Source organism: Vulpes lagopus, chromosome X (genome assembly GCF_018345385.1).
Source record: "Vulpes lagopus strain Blue_001 chromosome X, ASM1834538v1, whole genome shotgun sequence".
NCBI classification, from domain to species: Eukaryota; Metazoa; Chordata; class Mammalia; order Carnivora; family Canidae; genus Vulpes; species Vulpes lagopus.
Genome location: NC_054848.1, coordinates 64,517,470 through 64,544,083, shown reverse-complemented (window position 1 = coordinate 64,544,083; position 26,614 = coordinate 64,517,470). Strand labels below are relative to the sequence as shown.

The following is a 26,614-nucleotide window of genomic DNA, read 5'->3' as shown; positions in this document are numbered from 1 at the left end:
TCAATGCGGCCTCTTCTCTCTTGGTAGTTGTGTAATTTGTTTTGTCAGTCACAGGTCAATTTATTTGGTATTCAGAATGATTTGGTAGTTATGTAGCTATGTTCAAGGGATAAGGCAAGCCTAAGGTCCTCCTACTGCTCCACCATCTTAGTTCCCCTACCCTTGGAAAGTTTTTAAAAATAATTCTTGTCTGGTCATTTGCTCTCCCTAATTTTTCTCACACCTGGCCAATGAGTTGAAACATATTAGTCTGAGAAGCTTTAAGCTCATAGGACCAAAAACAATGCGTACAACAGAACCACCTTACATATACATAGTAGATCCTCCATAAACCATTTTGATCAAATACATAAATTTCTAAAAATATTCTCACTAAGCTTTCTATCTTCTTCCTAGAACATACTCAATGGCCTTCTACTTGCCACCAAAGCAACTTAATATTGGAATTCAGAGAGGAAAAAAAAAAACAGTAATTATCCCTGTTTTTAGCATGTTGGTGTAAATTCAAGGACTTCAGTTTAAAAATTGATAGTCAACATCTGTTAGGTGCTTAACATTAGAGGATAAAGGAAACAAGATCTCTACCTTAAGCAGCTTATTGTCCCATGGAGGATAGTACAAGCATTCATATTGCTGCAATTTGGTTCTAGGGGAGGGGCTAAGCAATCCATTTATTTGGGGACAGGAAATCTTGCTCAGGAAATGATATCTGAATCAAATTTACATGGATTTTCCTATATAGAGAGACTAAATGGCATTTTGAGCAAAAATAGCATGAGTAAGCCTCTTAGCTTGGGTTACCATAACAAAATGCCATTAGCTAGGTGGCTTAAACAACAGGCACTATTTTTTCATAGTAATAGCTTAGAAAGCCCAAGGCCAACAAGCTGGTCAGTTTTGGATTCTGGTTAGAGCGCTTCTTCTGGTTTGCAGATAGCTTTATCCTCACATGGAAGAGAGACAAAAAGTTCTGGTGTCACCCTCTCTTCTTACAAGGGCACTTTACTATCATATGGGCTCTACTCTCATTACTTCATTTAAACTTAATTACCTCCAAAGTGTCCCACGTCCTAATGCCATTATACTGAAGGTCAGTTCTTCAATATATGAATTTTATGGGAAAACAAATGTTCAGTACATAAGTAAGTATGTGGAGGAGTAAAAGCAATAAACACATTCACAAAACAGCAAGGGGTCAAGATTGGGGAAAAGACATTGATATAGAGCAGACCAAAAAAGTAACTTGGAATCAGAGAGTAGAAAGCTTCAAAAGGCTAACTTGTGTTTGGACTTAAATTATAAGGTGAGGGGGTGGAGCAAGATGGCAGAGGAGTAGGGGTCCTCAACTCAACTGGCCCCACCGACTTACCTCGATAACTTTCAAATCATTAAATTCAACACCTACAAATTTGACCTGAGATTTAAAGAGAGAACAGCTGAACGCTACGGAGAGAACGGTTTTCAGTTCTAGCAAGGTAGGAAGACGGAAAAAAGTTTAAAAAGAATCAGGTGGGGGAGGGGCACCACGAGGAGCCCAGCTAAGGCCAGGTGGCCAAAGCCTCTGGGACAGGAAAGCCCAGTCCCTGAGAAGCAGGAGCTTTAAAAATCCGCACTGGATTCTCCCTGGATGGAAAAGCCCTTAGCAGGAAAATTGGGCAGAATCGCAGGAGGGGCATTGGAGCCTCCCGTTTCCTGGAGTCACTAAAAGAGGAAGTGTGCCTGGGGGAAAGCCCAACATGATATAGGCTGATCTCCGTAAAGGACTGGAGCTCGCAGCCTTCAGGGCATCTGGGAGAAGCCAGTAGGTTAGGTATTAGGGGCTCCAAACAGAGGTGTCTGTGTCCTGCTGCTTTCAGGAACTGTGCACCCTGGGAGCATGATTCCAGCAGCACAGGGCGCCAGATCTCAGGGCACCAGAGCCAACACAGCCCATGATCCTGCACTCCCCCTGGGACAGGCAGAAGCAGGGAGGCTTCAGGACAGCGAGGACTCTCCTGCCACTGGGTGCCTGCAAGCTGTGCAGATCAGCGCACCCACGCGGGCCCTGGGAGCATCTATGCCAGTGTGGACTGGGAGACTGCATTAGTTACTAGCAGGCAGCTGACTCCAGGGCTGGAAATCTGGCCGCTGCCATGTTTGTTTTTCCTCCTTGTTTGACCTTGTGCCTGGGAGAGGCGGGGTGCCAGGGAAACAGCACACACGGAGACCAGCACAAGACAGGGGATGGGCATTGCTGCCCAGGCACACACGCCTGAGAATAAGCACAGCAAGCCCCTCCCCCAGAAGACAAGCTGGAAGAACAGGGGAAGAGCAATTTCTTGACTAAGCAGCACTGGAAAGCTCCAGGAGAAGTAGAGGGATTTATAATATATAGAACTGGAGGGTACTCCTCATTCCCCCCCCTCCTTTTTGAAGTACAACTAGTTTTTTTTTTTTACTATTAAAGTTATGACATCTTTTATTATTTTTAATTGGAGTTCAATGTGCAAACATATATCATATCACCCAATGCTGATCCCTTCAAGTGCCCCCCTCAGTGCCAGTGACTCAGTCACCTAAACCCCCGCCCACCTCCCTATCCACTACTCCTTGTTCCTTTCCCAGTTAGGAGTCTCTTATGTTCTGTAATCCTCACTGATATTTTCACTTATTTTCTCTCCATTCCCCTTTATTCCCTTTCACTATTTTTATATTTCCCAAATGAATGAGACCATATAATATTTGTCCTTCTCTGATTGACTTATTTCATTCAGCATAATACCCTTCAGTTCTATCCACATCAAAGAAAATGGTAGGTATTTGTCATTTCTAATGGCTGAGTAATATTCCATTGTATACATAAACCACATCTTCTTTCTCCATTCATCATTTGATAGACACCGAGGTTGCTTCCACAGTTTGGCTATTGTGGACATTGCTGCTATAAACATTGGGGTGCAGGTGTTCCAGCGTTTCACTGCATCAGTATCTTTGGAGTAAATCCCCAGCAGTGCAATTGCTGGGTTGTAGGGCAATTCTATTTTTAACACTTTGAGGAACCTCCACACAGTTCTACAGAGTGGCTGCACCAGTTCACATTCCCACAAACAGTGCAAGACGGTTCCCCTTTCTCCACATTGTCTCCAACGTTTGTTGTTTCCTGTCTTGTTAATTTTCCCCATTCTCACTGGTGTGAGGTGATATCTCATTGTGGTTTTGATTTGTATTTCCCTGATGGCCAATGATGTGGAGCATTTTCTCATGTACTTGTTGGCCATGTCTAGGGCTTCTTTGGTGAAATGTCTGTTCATGTTTTTGCCAATTTCATGATTGGATTGTTTGTTTCTTTGCTGTTCAGCTTCATAAGTTCTTTATAGATCTTGGATACTAGCCCTTTATCTGATAGGTCATTTGAAAATATCTTCTCCCATTCTTTAGGTTGTCTTTGAGTTTTGTTGACTGTTTTCTTTTGCTGTGCAGAAGCTTTTGATCTTGATGAAGTCCCAATGCCTCATTTTTGCTTTTGTTTCTCTTGCCTTCGTGGATGTATCTTGCAAGAAGTTGCTGTGGCCAAGTTCAAAAAGGGTGTTGCCTGTGTTCTCCTCTAGGATTTTGATGGAATCTTGTCTCACATTTAGATCTTTCATCCATTTTGAGTTTATCATTGTGTGTGGTGTAAGAGAATGGTCCGGTTTCATTCTTCTGCATGCGGCTATCCAATTTCCCCAGCACCATTTCTTGAAGAGACTGTATTTTTCCCAGTGGATAGTTTTTCCTCCTTTGTTGAATATTAGTTGACCATAGAGTTGAGGAGATATTTCTGGATTCTCTATTCTGTTCCATTGATCTATGTGTCTGTTTTTGTGCCAGTCCCACACTGTCTTAATGATCACAGCTTTGTAATAAAACCTGAAATCTGGCATTGTGATGCCCCCAGCTATGGTTTTCTTTTTAATATTCCCCTGGCTATTTGGGGTCTTTTCTGATTCCACACAAATCTTAAGATGATTTGTTCCAACTCTCTGAAGAAAGTCCATAGTATTTTGATAGAGATTGAATTAAATGTGTAAATTTCCCTGGGTAGCATAGACGTTTTCACAATACTAATTCTTCCAATCCCTGAGCATGGAATATTTTTCCGTCTCTTTGTGTCTTCCTCAAATTCTTTCAGAAGTGTTCCGTAGTTTTTAGGGTATAGATTCTCAACAAGATGCTAGCCAACAGAATTTGACAATACATTAAGAAGATTATTCACCATGACCAAGTGGGATTTGGTTAGGTTTATCCCTAGGTATCTTATGCTTTTGGGTGCAATTGTAAATGGGATTGACTCCTTAATTTCTCTTTCTTCAGTCTCATTGTTAGTGTAGAGAAATGCCACTGATTTCTGGGCATTGATTTTGTATCCTGCCGCACTGCCAAATTGTTGCTGTATGAGTTCTGGCAATCTTGGAGTGGAGTCTTTTGGGTTTTCTATGGATAGTATCATGTCATCTGGGAAGAGGGAGAGTTTGACTTCTTCTTTGCCAATTTGAATGCCTTTTATTTCTTTTTGCTGTCTGATTGCTGAGGCCAGGACTTCTAGTACAGTGTTAAATAGCAATGGTGAGAGTGGACGTCCCTGTCTTGTTCCTGATCTTTGGGGAAAGGCTCCCAGTGTTTCCCCATTAAGAATGATATTTGCTGTTGTTTTTCACAGATGGCTTTTATGATGCGGGGGAATGTTCCCTGTATCCCTACACTCTGAAGAGTTTTGATCAGGAATGGATGCTATATTTGGTCAAATGCTTTCTCTGCAGCTATTGAGAGGATCACATGGTTCTTGGTTTTTCTCTTGTTGATATGAGCTATCACGCTGATTGCTTTACGAGTTTTGAACCAGCCTTGCATCCTGGGGATAAATCCCACTTGGTCATGGTGAATAATCTTCTTAATGTATTGTCGGATTCTGTTGGCTAGCATCTTGTTGAGAATTTTTGCATCCAAGTTCATCAGGGATATTGGTCTATAAATCTTTTTGGTGGGGTCTTTTTCTGGGTGTGGAATCAAGGTGATGCTGGCCTCATAAAACGAGTTTGGAATTATTCCATTTCTTTCTAGCTTTTGGAACAGTTTTAGTAGAATAAGTATTGTTTCTTCTTTAAACGTTTGATAGAATTCCCCTGAGAAGCCATCTGGCCCTGGACTTTTGTTTCTTGGGAGGTTTTTGATGACTTCTTCAATTTTTTTCCTGGTTATTGGCCGCTTTAGGTTTTCTATTTCTTCCTGTACCAGTGTTGTTAGTTTATGGCTTTCCAGAAATGTGTTCATTTCTCTGGATTGCCTAATTTATTGGCGTATACCCTCTAATAATATGTTTTTAAAATCGTTTGTATTTCCTTGGTATTGGTTGTGATCTCTCCCTTTTCATTTGTGATTTTATTAATTTGAGTCTTTTATCTCTCTCTCTCTTTTTTTTTTAATAAGGCTGGCTAATGGTTTATCTATCTTGTTAATTGTTCCCAAAACCCAACTCCTGGTTTTGTTGATGTTCTACAGTTCTTCTCGTCTCTATTAATTGATTTATGCTTCAATCTTTATTAACTCTCTTCTGCTTGGTGTAGCTTTTATTTGCTGTCCTCCAGTTCCTCTAGGTGCAAGGTTGGCATGTATATTTGAGTTTTTCCAATTTTTTTAGGGATGCTTCTATTGGGATGTATTTCACTCTTAGGACTGCTTTTGCTGAATCCCAAAGATTTTGAATAGCTATATCTTTATTTTCATTAGTTTCCATGAATCTTTTTAATTCTTTTCTAATTTCTTGGTTGATCCTTTCATCTTTAGCAGGATGGTCTTTAACCTCCACTTTTTGAGTTTCTTCTAAATTTCTTCCTCTGATTGAGTTCAAGTTTCATAGCATTATGGTCTGAGAATATGCAGGGGACTATCCCAATCTTTTGGTATCAGTTCAGACCTGATTTGTGACCCAGTATGTCGTCTACTCTGGAGAAAGTTCCATGTGCACTTAAGAAGAATGTGTATTCAGTTGCATTTGGATATAAAGTTCTGTAAATATTTGTGAAATCCATCTGGTCTAGTGTATCATTTAAAGCTCTTGTTTCTTCGGAGATGTTGTGCTTAAAATATGTGTCATTTGAATGCAGTACAGTGCTGAAGTCTCCCAGTATTAGTGTATTATTATCTAAGTATGTCTTTACTTTGTTTATTAATTCATTGATATACTTGGCAGCTCCCACATTAGGTGCATAGATATTCATGATTGCTAGGTCCTCTTGTTGGATAAACCCTTTAAGTATGATATACTGTCCCTCTTCATGTCTTCCCACAGTCTTTGAGATAAACTTCAATCATCTGATATGAGGATTTCTACCCCAGCTTTCTTTTGAAGATAATTTGAAAGGTAAATTGTTCTCCAACCTTTTATTTTCAGGCTGTAGGTTCCCTTAGGTGGAAAATGAGTCACTTGTAGACAGCAAATATATGGGTCTTGCTTTTTTATCCAGTCCAATACCCTGCAACTTTTTATGTGATCATTTAGCACATTCACACTCACAGTTACTATTGAAAGATATGAATTTAGTGTCATCATAATACTTATTCAGGGCCTGTTTTTGTGGATTTTGCTTTTGGCTTCCTCTTTCTTTTACAGAGTCCCCCTTAATACTTCTTGCAGAGCTGGTTTGGTGGTCACATAATCTTTCAGTTTCTGCCAATCTTGGAAGCTCTTAATCTCTCCTTCTATTATATATGAGAACCTTCTTGGATAAAGTATTCTTGGCCGCATGTTCTTCTCTTTTAGTACCCTGAATATATCCTGCCAGCCCTTTCTGTCCTGCCAGGTATTTGTGGAGAGGTCTGCTGTTAATCTAATACATCTTCCCATTTAAGTTAAGGATCTATTGTCTGTTGCTGCTTTAATGATTTTCTGTTTATCTTGAATTTGCAAGTTTCACTATTAAATGTCGAGGTGTGGAATGGTTTTTATTGATTTGGTGGTGGCTCTCTGTCTCCTGGATGTGAATGTCTGTTTCCCTCCTCAAATTAGGGAAGTTCTCAGCTATGATTAGTTCAAATACACTTTTTGGTTCCTGTGTCCATCTAGGCATTCTCTGGAATCCTAATTATACATAGATTATTCCTTCTGAGGCTGTCCCTTATTTCTCTTAGCCTTTCCTCATGGTCTTTTAATTGGTTTTCTTTTTTCCTCAGCTTCCTTCCTTGCTATCAACTTGCCTTCTATGTCGTTCACTCTTTCTTCCACGTCATTAACCCTGTCATTAGGACCTCTAGTTTGGATTGCATGTCATTTAATTGATTTTTAATTTTGGCCTGATTAGATCTAAAATCTGCAGTCATGAAGTCTCTTGATACCTTTATGCTTTTTTTTTTCCAGAGCCACCATTAGCTTTATAATTGGGCTCTGAATTGGCTTTCTGATATTAAATTATAATCCAGATTCTGTACCTCTGTGGCAGAGAGTACTGTTTCTGATTCTTTCTTTTGTGGTGATTTCTTCTTTCTGATCATTTTACTCAGTGCATAGTGGCTGTATGAGTGGGCTGCATCAAGAATATCAACCACGACCTAATAAATTTCACCCTAGATGATTGACGAGGTCAGAGACCAGAAATTGAAAACAAACATCAGAAGGAAATGAAAAACAAGGACACCAGGAATCCTAAAGACGAAGAGAGAGAGAAAAAAAATAATAAAAAGGGACAAAAATGGAGATTTAAAATAGGAGGTTGGACTGGGAGATGGTGGTGGTAATAAAGTTGTAGTGGAGGGAGAATGTATTCTACCTGAGGTGTTCCAGAGGGTGATCCTCTTTTTTCTGAGTATATTAAGTTCTGTATGTTAGAAGGTGCACAGTCCCAAATTTATATAAACCAGAAATACTTGAAATACCACTTGATTCTGAGTACATACTGGTCATGTTTTAGAAGTTATTCTTTTCCACCATTGTAGAACCAAATGAGGCAGAGAAAAGAAAACAAACAGAAAACAAAGCAAAAAAACATATCTTGTATATCTCCCAAAATTAAGTTGAGTATGTTGAAGGGAACCTAGAAGTGGAAAATATATCTAGGACCTGTAATTGTAGAAATATGAAAGTCAAAAAGGAAGAATCTTAAAAGTGAAGTGATCATAATATATTGTAGGTAAGGTGGGAAAGCAGAAAAAAAATGGCATATTTGCAGTCTGATATAAAAACAAGTTGTACTGGAAAAAGGAAGAAAAAAAAGGAGGGGTACCGTTGGTTCTATATACTGTAAATCCCTCAACTTCCCCTGGATTTTTCCAGCGTTGCTTTGTCAAAAACTTGCTCTTCCCTTGTTCTTCCAGCTGGTCTTCTGGGGGAGGAACCTGCTGTTCTAACTCTCAGGTGTGTACCTGGGGAGCTGCCCCGCTCCCCACTAGGTTCTGGGCTCAGTGGGAGCTGTTTATCCCATGAGACCTCTGTTCCCTGGGGCCCCACGTCTCCCAGGCACATGGTGACACCAGGAGGAGCAATAACAATGGTGGTGGCCAGCTCTCCAACTCTGGAGTCAGCTCCCCACTAGTAACTATTGCAATCTCCCGGTCCTTACTGGCCTAGATGCTCCGGGGGCAATGCAGGTGCATTGATCTGTCCAGCTTGGGTAGCTCCGTGGCAGGAGAGTCCTCGCTGTCCTGTGCCCTCCCCACCTCTGCTTGTCCCAAGGGGAACGTAGGATTTCTGGCTGTCTGCCCAGTGCCCTGGGATTCGGGGTCTGTGCTGCTGGAATCGTGCTCCTGAGGCCCTGCCTGGCACATGCTCTAGCCCTTTACTGAGATCATACCACACTCTGTGGCACACTCTTCCCCGGGGTGTACTTCCTCTGTTAGTAACTCCAGGAAACTGGAGGCTCCACTGCCCCTCCTGCAATTCTGCTTGATTTCCCTGCTAAGTGCCTTTCTGTCCAGGAGGAATCTGGTGCAGATTGTTTAAAGTTCCTGCTTCTCTGGGGCTGGGATTTCCTGTCCTGGAGGTTTTCACTGCCAGGCCTTAGCCTGGCTCCTCACAGGGCCCCCCCCATTTGATTCTTTTTAAATTTTTCTGCCTTCCTACCTCATTAGAAGCAAAAACCCTTCTCTCTGTAGTGTTCAGCTGTTATCTGTTAAAATCTCAGGTCAAATTCATAGTTTTTCAGGTTTATTTGAAAGTTATCTAGGTAAGTTGGTGGGGCCAGATGAGTTGAGGCACCTACTCCTCCACCATCTTGCCCTCTCCTCCCCATTAATCTTTTAGTAGAATGTTCTTTAACCTCTAATTTTTTTAGTTTCTTCCAAATTTCTTCTAGTGAGTGATAGTTTCATAGTATTGTGGTCTGCAAATATGCAGGGGATAATCCCAGACTTTTGGTATTGGTTGAGACCTGAGTTTTCACCCTGTATGTGATCTATTCTCGAGAAATTTTCTTTTGCACCTGAGAAGAATGGGTATTCAGTTGCATTAGGAATGGATGTTCTTTATATGTCTGTGAAGTCCATTTGATCCAGTGTGTCATTCAAGGTCCTTGTTTTTTGGTGATCTTCTGCTTAGCAGGTCTTTCCCTTTCTGTGATAGCTGTGTTGAATTCTCCTACTATTAATGTATTATTACCTATGTATCTCTTTACTTTGGTTATTAATTGATTGATATAACTGGCTACTCCCACATTAGGACCATAAATATTTATAATCCTTAGGTCTTCTTGTTGGGTAGACCTTTTAAGTATGATACAGTGTCCCTCTTCATCTCTTATTACTGGCTCAGTCATTCTTGTTAATATGAGGTTCACATAGGAGGTAATGAGTTTTCCCTGCCTCAATCTCTGCTTCATGACTACCACTACAACTTTGCCATTGGCTGCAAGCTCCACACCCACAATCTTGTGGTGAATAAGCCTGTTTCAGTAGAAAGGGTTGTGAACCTTAAGTTTATTGAGTTTGGTGCTCTATGTCTGCTTGTTCTTCTTGATCAGGAAGCTGGACCTGTTCTGCATAACCATTTATTGCAGGTGGGCAGACATGGCAGCAGTTCCTCTCACTACCTTGACCATAAATGGAAAAAGCAGACAAAAAAGACTTAAAAAACAAAAGACTATAACAAGTGATAAAGAAAGGCACTATCATAATAAAAGGGACAATCCAACAAGAGGATCTAACATAAATATTTATGCAGCCAAAATGGGATCACCCAAATATATAAAGCCACTCATAACAAACATAAAGGAACTAAATAATACAATAATTATAGGGTGATTTAACAATCCACTTACACCAATGGACAGATCATGTAAACCGAAAATGAACAATAAAACAATGGCTTTGAATGACATACTGGATTAGATAGACTTAGCAAATATATTCAGAACACTCCATCCTAAAAACAGCAGAATACACATTCTCTTCAAGTGACCTGTTACATTCTCCAGAATAGATCGCATATTAAGTGAAAAATCGACCTCAAGAAATATAAAAAATAATGAAATAATATCTTACATCTTTTCTTATCACAATGCTTTGAAACCAGAAGTCAACCAATAGAAAAATGCTCAATAGAAGACAAATATACGGAAGTCAAACAACATGCCACTAAACAATGAATGGCTTAACTAGGAAATCAAACAATAAATTAGATATATACATGGACACAAATGAAAATGAAAACAATATGGTCCAAAACCTTTAGGATACTACAAAAGCAATCCTCAGTGGGAAGTATATAGACGTATATAGCAATGCAGGTTTACCCTAAGAAGCAAGGAAAAACTCAAATAAAAAACAAAGACAAAAAACCCTAACCTGAAACTAAAGGAGCTAGAAAAAGAATACAAAATTAAGAACAAAGCCAAGAGAAGGAAGGAAATAATAAAGATTAGAGCAGAAATGAGTGACATAGAAACTAAAAACAAAACAAAACAAAGCAATAGAACAGATCAATGAAACCAGGAGCTGGTTCCTTGAGAAAAATTAAATCATGGATAAACTGCTACCTAGACTTATCAAAAAGAAAAGAGAATGGCCTCAAATAAAATGAAATCACAAATGACAAAGGATAAATCACAAAAAAAAAACACAGAAACAAAATTATAAGAAAATATTAAGAAAAATGAATGCCTGGGCACCTGGGTGGCTTCATGATTAAGCATCTGCCTGCAACTCAGGTTGTGATTCTGGGGTCCTGGGATCAAGTACCCGCATCCAGCTCCCTGTAGGGAGTCTGCTTCTCCCTCTCAGTATGTCTCTGTCTCTCTGTGTGTCTCTCATAAATAAACAACATAATTAAGAAAAAGAGAGAGGGCGGGGCAAGATGGCAGAAGAGTAGGGTCCCCAAGTCACCTGTCCCCACCAAATCACCTAGATAACTTGAGTATTATCCTGAAAACCTATGAATTTGGCCTGAGATTTAAAGAGAGAACAGCTGGAATGCTACAGTGAGAAGACTTCGCGTTTCTATCAAGGTAGGAAGCTGCAAAAAAAATAAAGAAATAAAAAGCATCCAAGGGGGAGACATAAGGACACCTACACCCGTGGAGGAGCCTGGCTAAGGCCACGTGGCAAGTGGCCCCAAGACAGGAAAGCCCCATCATGGAGAAGCAGGAGCTTTACCAATCTTCTCGGAGGAAAAGGCGCTCGCAGGGAGTTGGAGCAGGATCCCGGGAGGGGCAGGGAGGCCCTCAGGCTCCCAGGGACACTAACAGAGGACCTACGCCCCGGGGAGAGCGCGCCGCACACCACGGCCCAGCTCCCTAAAGGGCTGCAGCATGCGCCTGGCTGGGCCCTGGGCCCCAGAGCAGCTCTGAGGTGGCTCTGTGCGGAGGGAGATGTGCACCCCAGGAGCGTGATTCAAGTAGTGAAGGCCCCGGAGTCCGGGGCACCGGGGGACACAGCCCAGGATCCGGCGCTCCCCCCGGGACAGGCAGAGGCCGGGAGGACACAGGACAGCCAGGACGCTCCTGCCGCTGGGCTGCTCCAAGCTGTGCAGATCGGTGGCCCTGCCCCCGGAGCATCCAGGCCCCTGCAGACAGGGAGCTGCGGTAGTTACTGTGGGAGCTGACTCCACGGCTGGAGAGCTGGCCGCTGCCACAGTTGTTGTTACTCCAGAGGCCTCACAGGATAAACAACCCCACTGAGCCTCACAGTGGCCTCACAAGATAAACAGGATAAACATCTCCTACGGAGCCATGCACCAGGTAGGGGGTTGAGCAGCTCCTCCAAGGGCTCACACCCGAGAAGAAGCACAGCAGGCCCCTCCCCCAGAAGACCAGCGAGAAGGACAGGGGAAAAGCAAGTAATTGACCAAGCAGCACTGGAAAGTTCCAGGGGAAGTCAAGGGATTTACAGTATATAGAATCAGAGAATACTCCTCCTTGTCTTTTGTTTTCTGTTTGCTTCCCCCCTTTTTTTCCTCTTCCTTTTTCTTCTTCTTTTTTTCTTTTCCTTTTCTTTTTTCTCTTCTTCCTTTTTCTCCTTTTCCCAGTATAACTTGTATTTGACCACTCTGAACTGAGCAAAATGACTAGAAGGAAAAACTCACCTCAAAAGAAGGATTCAGAAACAGTCCTCTACCACAGAGTTACAAAATTTGGATTACAATTCGATGTCAGAATGCTAATTCAGAAGCACTACTATAAAACTACTGGTGGCTCTAGAGAAAAAGCATAAAGGATTCAGGAGACTTAATGACTGCAGAATTTAGATCTAATCAGGCAGATATTAAAAATCAATTAAATGAGATGCAATCTAAATTGGAGGTCCTAACGATGAGGGTTAAGGACGTAGAAGAACGAGTGAGTGACAAAGAAGACAAGTTGATAGTAAGGAAGGAAACTGAGGAAAAAAGAGAAAAACAATTAAAATATCATGAGGATAGGTTAAGGGAAATAAAAGACAGCCTCAGAAGGAAAAATATACATTTAATGTGGGATCCCGAGGGCACCGAAAGGGATAGAACTCCAGAATGTGTATTTGAACAAATCATAGCTGAGAACTTTCCTAATCTGGGAGGGGAAACAGTAATTCAGATCCAGAAAATAGAGAGATCCCCCTGAAAAAAACAATAAGAACCCCTCAACACATCGACATTTAATAGTGAAGCTTGGAAATTCCAAAGATAAAAAGAAGATCCCTAAAGCAGCAAGACACAAGAAATCTCTAACTTTTATGGGGAGAAATATTGGATTAACAGCAGATGTCTCGACAGAGACCTGGCAGGCCAGAAGGGGCAGGCAGGATATATTCAGGGTCCTAAATGAGAAGAACCTGCAGCCAAGAATACTTTATCCAGCAAGGCTCTCATTCAGAATAGAAGGAGAGATAAAGAGCTTCCACGATAGGCAGAAACTGAAAGAATATGTGACCACCAAGCCAGTTCTCCAAGAAATATTAAGGGGGACTCTGTAAAAGAAAGAAGTCCAAGGGAACAATCCACAAAAACAGGGATTAAACAGGTATCATAATGACACTAAACTCTTGTCTTTCAATAGTAACTCTAAATGTGAATGGGCTTAATGACCCCATCAAAAGGCACAGGGTTTCAGAATGGATAAAAAAGCAAGACCCATCTATTTGATGTCTACAAGAGACTCATTTTAGACATAAGGACACCTACAGCCTGAAAATAAAAGGTTGGAGAACCATGTACCATTCAAATGCCCCTCAAAAGAAAGCAGGGGTAGCCATCCTTACATCAGATAAACTAAAATTTATCCTGAAGACTGTAGTAAGAGATAAAGAGGGACACTATATCATACTTAAATGATCTATCCAACAAGAAGACTTAACAACCATCAATATTTATGCCCTGAATGTGGGAGCTGCCAAGTATATCAATTAAGAACCAAAGTTAAGACATATTTAGATAATAATACACTTATACTTGGTGACTTGAATGTAGCTCTTTCTACAATGAACAGGACTTCTAAGCACAACATCTCCAAAGAAAAAAGAGCTTTAAATGATACACTGGACCAGATGGATTTCACAGATATTTACAGAACTCCACATGCAAATGCAACTGCATACACATTCTTCTCAAGTGCACATGGAATTTTCTCCAAAATAGACCACATACTGCGTCACAAATAAGGTCTGAACCGATACCAAAGATTGGGATCATCCCCTGCATATTTTCAGACCATGATGCTTTGAAATTAGAACTAAATCACAAGAAGAAGTATGGAAGGATTTCAAGCACATGGAGCTTAAAGACCTTCCAAATAAAAGATGAAAGGGTCAACAAGGAAATTAGATAAGAAATTAAAAGATTCATGCAAATTAATTAGAATGAAGATACAACTGTTCAAAATCTTTGCGATACAGGAAAAAAAGTCCTCAGGGGGAAAGACATCGCAAAACAAACATCCATCCAAAAACTGGAAAGAACTCATATACAAAAGGTAACCTTACACCTGAAGGAGCTAGAGAAAAAACAGCAGACGGTCCCTACACCCAGCCGAAGAGAGTTAATAAAGATTCGAGCAAAACTCAACGAAATCCAGACCAGAAGAACTGTGGATCAGATCAACAGAACCAGGAGTTGGTTCTTTGAAAGCATTAATAGGATTGATAAACCATTAGCCAACCTTATTAAAAAGAAGAGAGAAAAGTAAAAGAATACTCAAAGTAATAAAATTATGAATGAGAAAGGAGAGATCACCACCAACACCACGGAAATACAAATGATTTTAAAAACATATTATGAGCAGCTATACACCAATAAATTAGGCCACCGAGAAGAAATGGATGCATTCCTGCAAAACCACAAACTACCAAATCGGTAACATGAAGAAATAGAAAACCTGAACAGGCCAATAACCAGGGAGGAAACTGAAGCAGTCATCAAAAACCTCCCAAGACACAAAAGTCCAGGGCCAGATGGCTTCTCGGGAATTCCATCAAATGTTTAAAGAAGAAACCATACCCATTCTACTACAGCTGTTTGGAAAGATCAAAAGAGATGGAATACTTCCAAACTCATTCTATGAGATCAGCATCACCTTCATTCCAAAACCAGACAAAAACCCCACCAAAAAGGAGAATTACAGACCAATATCCCTGATGAACATGGATGCAAAAATTCTCAACAAGATACTAGCCAATAAGATCAAACAGTACATTAATAAGGCTATTCACCAAGACCAAATAGGATTTATCAAGGCTGGTTCAACACTCATAAAACAATCAATGTGATTCATCATATCAGCAAGAGAAAAAAACTAGAACCATATGATCCTTTCAGAGAAAGGTTTCAGAGAAACCTTTTGACAAAATAGAGCATCCATTCCTGATCAAAACTCTTCAGAGTGTAGGAGTAGAGGGAACATTCCTCAACAACTTAAAAGCCATCTATGAAAATCCCACAGCAAGTATCATTCTCAATGGGGAATCTCAGTGAGGAGCCTTTCCCCTAAGATCAGGAACAAGACAGGGATGTCCACTCTCACCACTGCTTTTCAACATAGTACTGGAAGTCCTAGCCTCAACAGTCAGGCAGCAAAAAGAAATAAATGCATTCAAATTGACAAAAAAGAAGTCAACCTCTCCCTCTTCACCAATGACATGATACTGTGCATAGAGAATCCAAAAGACTCCACCCCAAGATTGCTAGAACTCATACTGCAATTTGGCAGTGTAGCAGGAAATAAAATCAATGCCCAGAAGTCAGTGGCATTTCTATTCACTAACAATGAGACTGAAGAAAGAGAAATTAAGGATCAATCCCATTTACAATTGCACCCAAAAGCATAAAATACCTAGGAATAAACCTAACCGAAGAGGTAAAGGATCTATACCCTAAAAACTACAGAACACTACTGAAAGACATTGAGGAAGACAAAGAGATGGAAAATTTTTCCATGCTCATGGATTCGAAGACTTAATATTGTGAAAATATCAATGCTACCCAGGGCAATTTACACATTTAATGCAATCCCTATCAAATACCATGGACTTTCTGCAGAGATTTGTAACAAGTTATTTTGAGAGTTGTGTGGATTCAGAAAAGACCCCGAATAGCCAGGGGTTATTAAAAAAGAAAACCATAGCGGGGGCATCACATTGCCAGATTTCAGGTTGTACTACAAAGCTATGTTCATCAAGACAGTGTGGTACTGGCGCAAGAAGAGACAGATAGATCAATGGAACAGAATATAGAATCCAGAAGTGGACTCTAAACTTTATTGTCAACTAATATTCGACAAAGTAGGAATGACTATCCACTGGAAAAAAGACAGTCTTTTCAATAAATTGTGCTGGGAAAATTGGACATCCACATGCAGAAGAATGAAACTGGACCATTCTCTTACACCACACACAAAGATAAACTCAAAATTGATGAGAGGTCTAACTGTGAGACAAGATTCCATTGAAATCCTAGAGGAGAACACAGGCAACACCCTTTTTTAACTTGGCCACAGTAACTTCTTCCAAGATTCATCCATGAAGGCAAGGAAACAAAAGGAAAAATGAACTATTGGGACTTCATCAAGATAAGAAGCTTTTACACAGCAAAAGAAAGAGTCAATAAAAAGGCAACCTACAGAATGGGAGAAGATATTTGTAAATGACCTATGAGATAAAAGACTAGTATCTAAGATCTATAAAGAACTTATTAAACTAAACAGCAAAGAAACAAACAATCCAATCCTGAAGTGGGCAAAAGCCCTGAACAGAAATCTCACAGAGGAAGACATAGACATGGCCAACAAGCACATGAGAAAATGCTCCACATCACTGGCCATCAGGGAAATACAAATCAAAACCACAATGAGATACCACCTCACACCAGTGAGAATGGAGAAAATTAACAAGACAGGAAACCACAAATGTTGGAGAGGATATGGAGAAAGGGGAACCCTTTTGCACTGTTGGTGGGAATGTGAACTAGTACAGTCACTCTGGAAAACTGTGTGGAGGTTCCTCAAAGAGTTAAAAATAGACCTGCCCTACGACCCAGCAATTGCACTGCTGGGGATTTACCCCAAAGATACAGATGCAGTGAAATGCCGGGACACCTGCACCCCTATGTTTAAAGCAGCAATGTCCACAATTGCCAAAATGTGGAAGGAGCCTCCATGTCCATTGAAAGATGAATGGATAAAGAAGATGTGGTTTATGTATACAATGAAATATTACTCAGCCATTAGAAATGACAAATACCCACCATTTGCTTCGATGTGGATGGAATTAGAGGGTATTATGGTGAGTGAAAGAAGTCAATTGGAGAAGAACAAACATCATATGGTCTCATTCATTTGGGGAATATAAAAAATAGTGAAAGGGAATAAAGGGTAAAAGAGAAAAAATGAGTGGGAAATATCATAGAGGGAGACAGAACATGAGAGACTCCTAACTCTGGAAAATGAACAGGGGGTGGTGTAAAGGAGTTGGGCGGGGTGTGGGGGTGACTGGGTGACAGGTATTGAGGGGGGCACTTGTTAGGATGAGCACTGGGAGTTATGCTATATTTTGGCTAATGAAACTCCTATTAAAAATATGTAAAAAGAAAAAAAAGTAAAAGAGGGAAGAAAAATGATATGCCAGAAATATGGAAAAACTGGAAGAAATGGATAAATTTCTAGAAATATAAAGAGTACCAAACTGAAACAAGAAGAAATGGAAAACGTGAATAGACAAATGACCAGCAAAGAAATAGAATCAGGACTCGAAAAACTCCTAACAAACAGAAGTACAGAGTCACCTGGCTTCACAGATGAACTTCATCAAGCATTTAAAGTAGAGTTAATACCATTCTTCTCAAACTATTCCAAACTTTAGAAATGGAAGGAAAACATCCAAATTCATTTTATGTGGCCAGTATTACCCTGATTCCTTAACCTGGCAAAGCCTCCACTGAAAATATAACTGCAGACCAATATCCCTTTCGAAAATGGTTACAAAATCTCTCAATAATATACTAGCAAACTGAGGGATCCCTGGGTGGCACAGCGGTTTGGCGCCTGCCTTTGGCCCAGGGCGTGATCCTGGAGACCCGGGATCGAGTCCCACGTCGGGCTCCCGGTGCATGGAGCCTGCTTCTCCCTCTGCCTATGTCTCTGCCTCTCTCTCTCTCACTGTGTGCCTATCATAAATAAATAAAAATTTTAAAAAAAATAATATACTAGCAAACTGAATCCAACAGGACATTAAAAAGTCCCGTGATCATTGTAATCACAGAATATCCACTGTGATTCACTGTAGTACCAGAGAGTTTTATTTCTGGGTTCTCAGGGTGGTCAATACTCACAAATCAGTCGTGATACACCACATTGATAACAGAAAGGATAAGAACCATAAGATCATTTCAATAGATGCAGAAAAAAGCATTTGACATAGGACAACATCGATTCATTATAAAAACCCTCAACAAAGTAGGGTTAGAGATAACATAGCTTAACATAATAAAGACCATCTATGAAAAACACATAGCTAATACTTCCCTCAATGGGTAAAATTAAGGGCTTTTCCTCTATGGTCAGGAACACATCAGGGATGTTTACTCTCTCCACTACTTATTTTTTAAAAGATTTTATTTTTTTTTATTCATGAGAAACAGAGAGAGAGAGAGAGAGAGAGAGGCAGAGGGAAAAAGCAGGTTCCTTGCAGGTTCCTTGCAGGGACCCCAATGTGGCACTTGATCCTGGGACCCCAGGATCACTCCCTGAGCTGAAGGCAGATGCTCAACTGGTGAGCCACCCACGTGTCCCTCTCCAGTACTTTTAAGATAGTACTGGAAGTCTTAGTCACAGCATTTAGTCAACAAAAAGAAAAAAAAAGTATCCAAATCAGCAAGGAAGAAGTCAAACTTCCACTATTTGCAGATGGCATGGTACTGTACATAGAAAACCCAAAATATTACAGTGCAAAAAAACAGCTAGAACTGACAAAGAAATACATTAAATTCACCAAATTCAAAATCAACACACAGAAACCTGTTGTGTTTCTATACACCAAAAATGAAGCAGAGGAAAGAGAAATTAAGGAATTAATCCCATGTATAATTTCTCCCCAAACCATAAGATACCTAAGAATAAACGTAACAAAAGAGGTGAAAGATCTGTACTCTGAAAACTATAAAACACTGTTGAAGGAAATTGCAGATGGCACAAAGTAATGGAAAGACATTCCATTCTCATGAAATGGAAGAACAAATATTGTTAAAATGTGTATACCACCAAAGGCGATATACACATTTAATGAAATCCCTATCAAATTCCACCATTTTTCACAAAGCTACAACAAACTATCCTAAAATTTGCAGTTAAAGGATTTAAAAATTGCTTCAACATGGATGGAACTGGAGGGTATTATGCTGAGTGAAATAAGTCAATCGGAGAAGGACAAACAGTGTATGTTCTCATTCATTTGGGGAATATAAAAAATAGTGAAAGGGAATATAAAGGAATGGAAAAGAAATGTTGGGAAATATCAGGAAGGGAGACAGAACATAAAGATTCCTAACTCTGGGAAATGAACTAGGGGTGGTGGAAGGGGAGGAGGGCAGGGGGTGGAGGGGAATGGGTGACGGGCACCGAGGCGGACACTTGACGGGATGAGCACTGGGTGTTTCTCTGTATGTTGGTAAATTGAACACCAATAAAAATTAATTAAAAAAAAACAAAAATAAAAAAATAAAAATCCTCAAACAGAAGCACAAATAAACACAAATAACCAAAGCAACCTTGAAAAAGAAAGCAATACTATAGGTATCACAGTTCCAGACTTAATGTTGTATTACAAATCCGTAGTGATCAAAACATACTGGCACAAAAATAGACACACAGATCCATTGAACAGAATAGAGTATCCAGAAATGAACCCACAACTATACAGTCAACTAATCTATGACAAAGCATTAAAGAATGTCCAATGAGAAAAGGCAATTTCTTCAAAAAATGGTCTTTGGAAAACTGGATAGCAAGCAACATGCAAAATAATGAAACTGGACCAATTTCTTCCACCATACACAAAAATAAACTCAAAATGGAGGAAGGATCTAAGTGTGAAACAGGAATCCATCAAAATCTTATAGAAGAACAGAGGTAGAATCATTTTTTTTTACCTCACCTGTAGCAGCTTCATATATATATATATATATATATATATATATATATATATATATATATATATATAATATCTTATAGAACTCAACACCCAAAACGAATAATCCAATTCTAAAGTGAGCAGAAGACATGAATATACATTTTTCCAAAGAAGACATCCAGATTGCCAACAGACATTAAAAAATGATACTCAACATCAGTCATCATCAGAGAAATGAATATCAAAACTACAATGAGATATCACCTCACATCTGTCAGAATGGCTAAAAGCAGTAACACAAGAAACAACAGGTGTTTGCGAGGATGTGGAGAAAGTGGAATCTTCTTTAACGTTGGTGGGAATGAAAACTGGTGCAGCCACTCTGGAAAACAGTATGAAAATTCCTCAAAAAGTTAAAATTAAAATTGTTCTACAATCCAGCAATCACGGTATTAGGTATTTACCCAAAGAAAATCAAAATACTAAATAGATTAAGGTACCCCAATGTTTACAGAAGCATTATCTGTAATATCCAAATTATGGAAACAGACCAAATGCCCTTTGACTGATGAATGAATGAGGAAGCCATGATTTGCCTATCTATCATCTATCTATCTATCTATCTATCTATCTATCATCTATCATCTATCTATCTATAATATTATATTACTAAGTCATATTAAAAGAACAAAATCTTGCCATTTGGAACAACATGGATGGAACTAAAGTGTTATGCTCAGCACAATAAGTCAGAGAAATAAAAATATTGCATTGATTTGTGTCATATGTGGAATTTAAGGAAAAAAAAGTAGATGAGCAAAGGGGAAAAAAAGAGAGAGATACAAACCAAGAAACAGACTTGTAACTATAGAGAACAAATTGATGGTTATCAGAAGAGGGATGGGTGAAATAAGTGATATGGATTAAGGAGTGCACTCTTTGGGATGACCACTGGATGTTGTATGGAAGTACTGAATCACCATATAGTGTAATTGAAACTAATATCACACTGTATGTTAACTAATTGGATTTTTAAATAAAAACTTTTAAAAGCTACCAAAAAATGAAAGTACAGGATTACTGCAGTTTTTGGAATTCATTGTTGAATTCTACCAAAAATTTAAAGTGGAGTTAATACTTAATCCCCTCAACTATTCAAAAGAGGAAAAAAAATGAATCTTTCAACTCCATTCTAAGGGAAACATTACACTGATTAGAAAACCAGAAAAAAAAAAAAGAATAAAATTAAAGGAAAATATCCCTGATTAACATCTAGGCAAACATCCTCAAGAAAATATTATCAAGCCATATTCAAGAATATATTAAAAGGATCATTAGCACAATCAAGTGGTCTGTATTCCATGAATGCAAGAGTTGTTCAACATTTGTAAATCAATTATCATACCTGATATCAACAAAATGAAGGTAAAAATAATATGATCATCTCAATATATGAAGAAAAAAGCATATAACACAATTCAAAATCCATGTATGATTAAAAAAATTCAACAAAGGTGGTTTAGAGGAAACATACCTCAACACATTAAAGGCCATGTATGAAAAACCAACAGTTAACATCATACGTAATGGCATAAATCTGAGAGCTTTCCCTCTAAGATCAGGAACAAAACTAAAATGCTCACTCTAGTTGCAGAAAGAGAAGTTAAGAATACAATTCCATTTACAATTGCCCCCAAAGAATAAAAGGCCCAGGAATAAACTTAATCAAAGAAATGAAAGTCTTGTATTCTGAACACTTTATAAAGTATTGATGAAAGAAATTGAAGATAAAGCAAACAAATTGAAAGATATTTTATACTCATGAATTGGGAAAATTAATTTTAAAATATTCCTACTACCCAAAGCAACCTACGGGTTTAATACAATCCCTATCAAAATACCAACAGCATTTTCAATAAAACTGGAATAAATAATACTAAAATTTATGTAGCATTACAAAAGACCCCAAATAACTGAAGCTATCTTGAGAAAGAAAAACAAAGATGGAGTTATCACAATGCCAGATTTCAATTTATACTACAAAGCTGTAGTAATCAAAAAAGTATGGTACTGGTACAGAAATAGACATAAGCATTAATGGAAGAGAATGTTTTTAAATGATATATCCAATAATGGCTTAATATCCAAAGTATATAAAGAAATTATACAATTCAACAACAAAAAATTTAAAAAACAACACACAATATGATTTTTAAAATGGGCAAAGAAACTGCATAGACATTTTTCCAAAGAAGATACTGGAAGCTGGCCCTCAGATATATAAAATGATTCTCAACATCACTAATCTTCAGGAAAGTACAAACCAAAACCATCATAAAATATCACCTCAAACTAGTCAGAATGGTAGTATCAAAAAGTCAAAAAATAACAAATATTGATGAGGATTTGGAAAAAAAACGAAAGGCCTTGAGGTGTTGGTGGGAATACAAAATGGTACAACCACTATGGAAAACAGTATGGAGTTTCCTCAAAAAAATAAAAATGTAAATATGATATGGTCCAGTAATATCAGTACTGAATATTACCCCCCAAACAAAAATACTACACTAATTTAAAAAGATATATGAACCCCTATGTTTGTCGCAGCATTAATTACAATAGCCAAGGCATGGAAGCAATGCAAGTATCTATCATTTGATGAATGGATAAAGAATATATGATATATAAACACATATACACAATGGAATATTACTTTACCATAAGAAAGAATGAGATCTTGCATTTGCAATGACATGGATGACTGAGAGAGTATTATGGTATGCTAAGTGAAATAAGTTAGACAGACAAAGGCAAACTTATACGTGGAATCTAGAAAACAAACAGATGAATAAAACAACAACAAAAAAGCAGACACTAAAATACCCAGAACAAACTGGCGATTGCTAGACGTGAGATGAGTGGGGGATTGACCAAATAGCCAAAGGGATTTAGAGGTACTAAGTTCCAGTTTTAAAGTAAATGTGTCATTGAGATGAAAAGTACTGCATAGGGAATACAGTCAATAATATTTTAATAATATTGTATGATGATGGATGGTGAGTGCAGTTAATGTGATAATTAAGTAATGTATAGAATTGTCAAATCAATATGTTACACACCTGAAACAAATACAATATTGTATGTCAATTACATTTCAAATAAAAATAAGATAAATTTGAAATAGGCCTACCTCCAACTAAAAGGCGAAACCTTTTAAATAGGGTGAATGTGATACAGTGTAAAAGTTGTTATAAATGAAATTCATGGCCAATCTTTTAATCTTCCTACTGAGGGAATGAAATCACTATGGAAATCCTCATGCTGGTTGAACCCACACCTTGTACACTGTGATGTAGTAGGTCTGAGAAGTTCAGACATAACATAAATGGCAAAAATAAGACCATCCTTCAGGTCTTTTGATTCTAGATCTGGTGTTCTGTAGTTGGTAAAGGATTGAGACTTTCTTGTCCAATTGTGCTTTTATCTCTTTCTAGATAACACTTATGAATGTTTTGCCTAATACCCTCCATAGTAATGGGATATATATAAATATATATATTCACATATTTATATATATTTTAATTTATTTATATATATTTACATATTATATATTATATATATAATATTTGTAATCACTTGTTCCTTTTTTTAGATTTTATTTAAGTTCAAGTTAGTTAACATATAGTGTATTATTAGTTTCAAGGGAAGTATTTAGTGATTCATCATTTGCATTTAACACCTGATGCTCATTACATCAAGTGCCCACCTTAAGGCCCATCACCCAATTACCCCATTCCCCCACCCACCTCGCCTCTAAACCTTCAGATTGTTTCCTATAGTTAAGAGTCCCTTATGGTTTTCCTCCCTTTCCATTATTATCTTATTTTATTTTAGTTCCCTTATGTTCATCAATTTTGTTTAAATTGGTTGTTTAAATTCCATATAATAGTAAAATCATATAGTATTTTTCTGATTGACTTATTTTACTTAGCATATTATACTTTAGTTCCATCCACATTGTTGCAAATAGCAATATTTCATTATTTTTGATAGCTGAGTGATATTAAAAAATATATATGGAATATATATATATATATATATATCTTCTTTTCCATCAATCCATATATATATCTGGGTACTTTCCATATTTTTACTATTATGGACATTGCTGCTGTAAACATTGGGTTGCATGTGCACCTTCAGATCATTATTTTTTGGTTAAATATCTATTAGTGAAATTGCTGAGTTGTCGAGTATTTCTATTCTTGACTTTTAGAGGAATTTCCCTCCATACTGCTTTCCAGGGTGGCTGTAGCAGTTCGCATTCCTATCAACAGTGATAAGGGTTCCACTTTCTCTGCATCTTTGTCAACATCTATTGTTTCCTGAATTGTTCATTTAAGCTATTCTGATCAGTGGGAGATATTGACAAGTATTTCCCTGATGCCAAGGGATGTTGAACATTTTTTAAATGTCTATTAGCCATTTGTGTGTCTACTTCGGAGAAATATCTCTTCATGACTTTTGCCCATTTCTTTGGTTGGATTTATTTATTTTTTTTTGGTGTTGAGTTTGATAAGTTCTATATAGGTTTTGGATACCAGCCCTTTATTTGATAAAACATTTGCAAATATCTTCTCCCATTCCGTTGACACAGGAATTCAGCAAAGTTGCAGGATATAAATTCAATGCACCGAAGTTAGTTGCATTTCTAAACACTAACAGTGAAGTAGAAGAAAGAAATTAAAGAATCAATCCCATTTACAATTGCACCTAAAACCATAAGATAGCTAAGAATAAACCTAATCAAAGAGGTAAAAGTGTAGATTGCTCTGGGTAACATAGACTTTTTAGCAATATTTATTCTTCTAATCCATGAGCATGAATTTTTCCCATGTCTTTGTATCTTTCATTTTTCTGCATGTTGCTGTTCAGTTTTTGCAACACCATTTGTTGAGAGAATCATATGGTTCTTATTCTTTCTTAATCACATTGATTTAAAATTAAAAAAAAAAAAAAAAAAAAAAAAAGGATCCCTGGGTGGCGCAGCGGTTTGGCGCCTGCCTTTGGCCCAGGGCGCGATCCTGGAGACTCGGGATCGAATCCCACATCAGGCTCCCGGTGCATGGAGCCTGCTTCTCCCTCCGCCTGTGTCTCTGCCTCTCTCTCTCTCTCTCTCTGTGACTATCATAAATAAAAAAAAAAATCACATTGATTGATTGGAGGATGTTGAACCACTTCTGCAGCCCAGGAATAAATCCCAATTGGTTGTGGTGAGTAATCCTTTTAATGTACTGTTGGGTCATATTGGCTATTATCTTGGTGAGAATTTTGGTATCCATTTAATTCTCCTTTTTTTTTTTTTAATTTTATTTATTTATGATAGGCACACAGTGAGAGAGAGAGAGAGAGGCAGAGACACAGGCAGAGGGAGAAGCAGGCTCCATGCACCGGGAGCCCGACGTGGGATTCGATCCCGGGTCTCCAGGATCGCGCCCTGGGCCAAAGGCAGGCGCCAAACCGCTGCGCCACCCAGGGATCCCTAATTCTCCTTTTTTGATGGGATCTTTGTCTGGTTTAAGGAACAAGGTAATGCTGGCTTCATAGAACAAGTTTTGAAGTTTTCTTTCCATTTCTATTTTTGAAACAGCTTCAGAAGAATAGGTATTAATGCTTCTTTAAATATTTTGGAGTATTCCTTTGGGAAGTCTGGCCCTGGAACCTTGTGTTTTGGAGGATTTTTGATTACTGACTCAATTTTTGTGGTGGTTATGGGTTTGTTCAGGTTTCCTATTTCTTCCTGTTTATGTTTTAGTAATTTATATATTTCTAGGAATGTATCAATTTCTTCCGAATTGCCTAATTTATTGGCGTATAATTGCTCATATTTCTTGTAATTGATTGTATTTCTGTGATTTTTTTCTGAGCTCTCACTTTTCATCATAGTTTTACTAATTTGGGTCCTTTCTCTTTTCTTTTTCTTTTTTATTTTTTCTTTTATTTTTTTTAAGATTTTATTTATTCATTCATAGAGACACACACACAGAGAGACAGACAGAGAGAGAGAGAGAGAGAGAGAGAGAGAGAGAGAGAGAGGGGCAGAGACACAGGCAGAGGGAGAAGCAGGCTCCATGCAGGGACCCCGACGTGGGACTCGTTCCCGGGTCTCCAGGATCACGCCCTGGCTGCAGGTGGCGCTAAACCGCTGCACCACCAGGGCTGCCCTCTCTTTTCTTTTTAATAAGATTGGCTAACGATTTACCAATCTTATTAATTCCTTCAAAGGACCAGCTCCTAGTTTTGTTGATCTGTTCTACTGGTTTTTAAAAATTATTATTTCTATAACAATGATATCTGCTCTAATCCTTATTATTTCTCTTCTCCTCCTCAATTTAGACTTTATTTGCTGTTCTTTTTTCAGTTCCTTAAGGTATAAGATTAGGTGGTATATTTGAGACTTTTCTTGATTTTGAGGAAAGCCTGTATTACTATATACTTCTTTCTTAGGACTGCTTTTGCTGCATCCAAAAGCTTTGAACTGTTTTTATTGTGTTTTTATTTTCATTTGTTCCATATATTTTTAAAT

The 26,614-nt window shown here is 38.4% G+C and overlaps 1 pseudogene; it reads right to left on the bottom strand.

Moving 5' to 3' along the window:
- Positions 1 to 217: 217 nt before the first annotated feature.
- Positions 218 to 10,013, bottom strand: LOC121482561 (annotated as a pseudogene).
- Between the last annotated feature and the right edge of the window lie 16,601 nt (positions 10,014 to 26,614).